General features: G+C 43.8%; 1 non-coding gene across 1 annotated transcript; it reads left to right on the forward strand.

Moving 5' to 3' along the window:
* Positions 1-5,421: 5,421 nt before the first annotated feature.
* Positions 5,422-5,525, forward strand: LOC133240172 (U6 spliceosomal RNA). Its single transcript, XR_009734152.1, has one exon. It is a non-coding gene; the product is annotated as a U6 spliceosomal RNA (small nuclear RNA).
* Positions 5,526-5,897: the final 372 nt, after the last annotated feature.

Raw genomic sequence — 5,897 nt, forward strand, 5'->3', positions numbered from 1 at the left:
ATATATTAAAGATATATACATGTCCATCTACATATAGAGAGAGCACACAATAAACTATAGAGCATAGTGATTAATATGTTCATACTTTTTTTACTGCAAGTAGGATTTTTAAATCATTTTAAGTGCTAAAATCTGATATATGTAAATACTCTCTTTGCAAAACTATTTGCATAATTGCCTACAATTCTTCTGCCATTTGTATAATTAAAGCTTAACATGAGGGGAGTTGTGATTGTGATGGCCACATGGGGTGGAGGGCAAGTTCTATTTCCTGACCTGAGTTGCAATAACAAGGGGGTGTCTGCCTTATAATTACTAATGAAGCTATATATTTGTTTTGTGTGGATTTGGGGGTCTGTTTTGTATTATACAATAAAATTCCTTTAAATAAAAACTCACTCAATATAATAGCCAAGACATGGAAGCAACCTAAGGGTCCATCAACAGAAGAATAGGTGAAGATGTGGCATATAGATACAGATATGTATTCAATGAAACATTACTCAACCATAAAAAAGAATGAACTAAGGCCATTTGCAGCAACATGATGGACATAAAGGTTTTTCTACTAAGTGAAGTAAGTCAGACAGAGAAAGACAAATATCATATGGCATTGTTTATTTGTGGAATCTAAAAAGATGACAGAAATAAATGTATTTACAAAACAGAAACATATTCACAGGCATAGAAAACAATCTTCTGTTACCAAAGGGGAGAGAGGGAGAGCTAAATTAGGCATTTGGGATTAACAGATACACAGCTGTACACAAAATGGACAAAAGGACATGCTACGTATGACAGGGAACTATAGTCAATGTCTTGTAATAGCCTATGATGGAAAAGAATATGAGAAAGAACATCCACATATATGCGTTGTTGTTTAGTTGCTAAGTCGTGTCCGACTCTTTTGTGACGCCATGGACTGTAGCCCGCCAGGCTCCTCTGTCCATGGGATTCTCCAGACAAGAGTACTGGAGCAGCTTGCCATTTCCTACTCCAGGGGATCTTCCTGACCCAGGGATCAAACTTGTATCCTTCGTCTCCTGCTTTGGCAGGAGGATTCTTTACCACTGAGCCACTATATATATATATATATATATGCATGTGTTCAGTTCAGTTCAGTCGCTCAGTCGTGTCCGACTCTTTGCGACCCCATGAATCACAGCATGCCAGGCCTCCCTGTCCATCACTAACTCCTGGAGTTCACTCAAACTCATGTCCATCGAGTCTTGATGCCATCCAGGCATCTCATCCTCTGTTGTCCCCTTCTCCTCCTGCCCCCAATCCCTCCCAGCATCAAAGTCTTTTCCAGTGAGTCAACTCTTCACATGAGGTGGCCATAGAACTGGAGTTTCAGCTTTAGCATCATTCCTTCCAAAGAAATCCCAGGGCTGATCTCCTTCAGAATGGACTGGTTGGATCTCCTTGCAGTCCAAGGGACTCTCAGGAGTCTTCTCCAACACCACAGTTCAAAAGCATCAATTCTTCGGTGCTCAGCCTTCTTCACAGTCCAACTCTCACATCCATACATGACCACTGGAAAAACCACAGCCTTGACTAGACGAACCTTTGTTGGCAAAGTAATGTCTCTGCTTTTCAATATGCTATCTAGGTTGGTCATAACTTTCCTTCCAAGGAGTAAGCGTCTCTTAATTTCATGGCTGCAGTCACCATCTGCAGTGATTTTGGAGCCCAAAAAATAAAGTCTGACACTGTTTCCACTGTTTCCCCATCTATTTCCCATGAAGTGATGGGACCGGATGCCATGATCTTATGTATATAAATTACTTTGCTGAACCTGAACACAACACAACCCTGAAACCAACACAACATTGTAAATCAATATACTGCAATTTAAAAAAAATTTTTTTTTAAGGAATTCCCTGGCAGTCCAGTGGTTAGGACTCCATGCTCTTACTGCTGAGGGCCCAGATTCGATCCCTGATTGGGGAACTAGGATCCCACAAACTGCACCAGGCAAAGAAAAAAAATTTTAATACTCAATTCAGGTACTATATGAACTACTACAAAGGTAAAATCTTAGAACTGGTTTAGCTTTTATTTATGTCCTAAAAACGTAAAATAAATGAGGAATCTTGATTCCCGCCTTTCTATTGGGTCCTTCCATCAATACCCAAAATTGCTATCTGAGTTTTCCACTTTCATGTGGAACCCCAAGAACTGTGAATATAAAGTGAACTCATGTTATCCTAGACAGTAACAGAGTTTACATAATCATTGTTGTTAAGTGTGAAGTGTTAGTCGCTCAGTCATAACCAACTCTTTGTGACCCCGTGGACTGAAGCCTGCCAGGCTCCTCAGTCCATGGAATTCTCTAGGCAAGAATACTGGAGTGTGTAACCGTCCCCTTCTACAGGGGATCTTCCCCACCCAGGGATTGAACCCAGGTCTCCTGCATTGCAGGCAGATTCTTTACCATCTGAGCCACCAGTGAAGCCCTCTAATGTTGTTAATTCAGAAAGATTAATCAAGTTGTAATGGGGCCTGTGAGTTCAGTTGCAGTAAGCATGGTGGTGCCCAACTGAAGAATAAAAAGAGAAGCCAGTTAAAAAGAGATCTGTCGATGACTAAGTTAAAGGTGAGTTGACTTTTGTATGTCTTATGCTTAGTCACTTCAGTCATGTCCGACTCTCTGTGACCCCATGGGCTCTCTGAGCCCACCAGGCTCCTCCATCCACGGGATTCTCCATGTCTAGTAAAAGAATAAAATGTTGCCTTAGCCATAATACCAGATAAGTTACTGTGACCTCTAATGAAAACATGAAAGTTGCAATCGTTCTGTTACTGAGTAACTAGGTAACTAGGTGTCTCTGGGACATTTACTGGCGAGGTCTCAAGTTAAGGAATAGGGCAGTATCTTATGACCAAAGCTTCATGAGGCATCAGAAGCAGAAAACCTGGCGAGAACCAAGGAAAACCTGATCTCCCTCCCTTGCCCCCTGGACTCTAGCTGTCTCCTCTGCAGACCACCTCCCTCTCCTTAATGAGCAGCTCACACGCCCCCTGAAGGGCTGCCCTACTTCAAGATCTCAGGGGACCATCCTCTGATGCTCCAATTCCGAATAACTGTGAGCAAAAGAGACCACAGGAGTGGAAGGTCCTCTGCTAAGGAGTTGTAGAGCTGAGAGGAAATGACTTCCTTTAATTCCACACAGATAACATCTATTTCTGTTTTATTGACTATGCCAAAGCCTTTGACTGTGTGGATCACAATAAACTGTGGAAAATTCTGAAAGATGGGAATACCAGACCACTTGACCTGTCTCTTGAGAAACCTATATGCAGGTCAGGAAGCAACAGTTAGAACTGGACATGGAACAACAGACTGGTTCCAGATAGGAAAAGGAGTACATCAAGGCTGTATACTGTCACCCTGCTTATTTAACTTATATGCAGAGTACATCATGAGAAACGCTGGGCTGGAAGAAACACAAGCTGGAATCAAGATTGCCGGGAGAAATCTCAATAACCTCAGATATGCAGATGACACCACCCTTATGGCAGAAAGTGAAGAGGAACTAAAAAGCCTCTTGATGAAAGTGAAAGAGGAGAGTGAAAAAGTTGCCTTAAAGCTCCACATTCAGAAAACAAAGATTATGGCATCCAGTCCCATCACTTCATGGGAAATAGATGGGGAAACAGTGTCAGACTTTATTTTTTTGGGCTCCAAAATCACTGCAGATGGTGATTGCAGCCATGAAATTAAGAGACGTTTACTCCTTGGAAGGAAAGTTATGACCAACCTAGATAGTATATTGAAAAGCAGAGACATTACTTTGCCAACAAAGGTCCGTCTAGTCAAGGCTATGGCTTTTCCAGTGGTCATGTATGGATGTGAGAGTTGGACTGTGAAGAAAGCTGAGCACCGAAGAATTGATGCTTTTGAACTGTGGTGTTGGAGAAGACTCTTGAGAGTCCCTTGGACTGCAAGGAGATCCAATCAGTCCATTCTAAAGGAGATCAGTCCTGGGTGTTCATTGGAAGGACTGATGCTAAAGCTGAAGCTCCAATCCTTTGGCCACCAGATGCGAAGAGCTGACTCATTGGAAAAGACCCTGATGCCAGGAGGGATTGGGGGCAGGAGGAGAAGGGGATGACAGATGGCTGGATGGCATCACCGAGTTGATGGACATGAGTTTGGGTGGACTCCGTGAGTTGGTGATGGACAGGGAGGCCTGGTGTGCTGTGATTCATGGAGTCACAAAGAGTCAGACATGACTGAACTGAACTGAACCACACAACCACTAACACAGGTCTTCTATTCATTCCACCAACACGGAACTGCCATGAGTCAGAATGCGCTAGGGATTCAGAGATAAATAACACCCAGTCCTTATGCTTGAGGAGGTCAGACTTCAGATAGTGAAACAGACCATCGAAAGACATTCTTAAAAGAGGATAAAACAAAGGAATCATAAAGTCTTTCAAGATCTTAGAGGAGGTGATTACTAATTTCACATAGGAGACTGTGGTAGAATAATCGTGAAGAATGAGTATTAAAACTCACTCACACTCCAGCAAAACATATGGGAATTAATGTTCAACAGAACTGGAAATATCTCTTCAATGAAGGACAATGTGAATTAAATCTTGACAGATCCAAGAGGTGAGCTTTGTGGTATCTTAAACTGATAAGGATCTAAGGCAAATCAGGGAGAAAATGAGGGCTGCTCCCAGTGAAGATGATAAAGCTTCTGAGCAAGTAATGATCAGATGAGAAAACCAAAAGCATCAAGCATCAGTGATCTACACACAGTTTAGAACCAGTTGGACCAGCAAGATCAGCAAGCTGGGTAGTGGCAAGTGGGGGCAGGGCTGTGGGGCTGTGGGCTCTGGCGTGGGCATCCATCCTTGAGAGAACTCAGCGGTGCTTATCAAGTCTGATTAATTCTCTGCGTCCAGACCTGGGGGAGGGGACAAAGTGAAGAGGTGAACTAGGAAGCATTCGTATGTTTGACTTTGATTTTTTTTTTATCTGGCTGTGACTTCACTGCAGGGCACAGGCTTCCTCTAGTTGCGGTGAGTGGGGGCTAGCCTCCTTGCAGTGCACGGGCTGTTCATTGCACTGAGTGGCTTCTCTCGTTGCAGATCACAGGCTCTAGGGTGGGCGGGCTTCTGTAGTTGCGGCTAGTGGGTCGTAGAGCACAAGCTCCGCAGTTGCGCCTCTGGACCCAACGGCACAGGCTCAGTAGTTGTGGCACACGGGCTTAGCTGCTCCTCGGCACGTGGGATCGTCCCGGACCAAGGGTCGAACCCGTGTCTCCTGCATTGGCAGGTGGATTCTTATCCACCTGGCTTTGATTCTAAAGACAACAGAGAACCAAGCGAAGATTCTAAGCAGGCCAGTGACATGGCCGGAACAAAAGTGATGGCGTGTGGGGTTAAAATCAGAACTGGGGAGTGCCTGCTTCAGCAGCACATATACTGAAATTGGGACAATATAGAGATTAGCATGACCCCGGCGCAAGGATGACACGCAAATTCATAAAGCGTTCTGTATGTTTGATGAAAGTTAGTCACTTAGTCGTGTCTGACTCTTTGTGACGCCATGGACTGTTAGCCCACCAGGCTCCTCTGTCCGTGGAATCCTCCAGGCAAGAACACTGGAGTGGGCTGCATTTTACATACAGCTGACTCTCCCTGCTGTGCAGTAGAAACGAACACAGTGCTGTAGAGCAGCAATACTCCGATAACATTTTTAAAAAAGAATTCCAACTCCAGCCGCAGCTGTCAAAAAATAAATATATAGGGCTTCCCTGGTGGCTCAGTGGTAAAGAATCAGCCTGGGTTCGATCCCTGGGTTGGGAAGATCCCCTGGAGAAGGGAAAGGCTACGCACAGACCAAAATTAAAATATATATATAAATATATATATAT

Source organism: Bos javanicus, chromosome 27, assembly GCF_032452875.1.
Source record: "Bos javanicus breed banteng chromosome 27, ARS-OSU_banteng_1.0, whole genome shotgun sequence".
Lineage (NCBI taxonomy): Eukaryota > Metazoa > Chordata > Mammalia > Artiodactyla > Bovidae > Bos > Bos javanicus.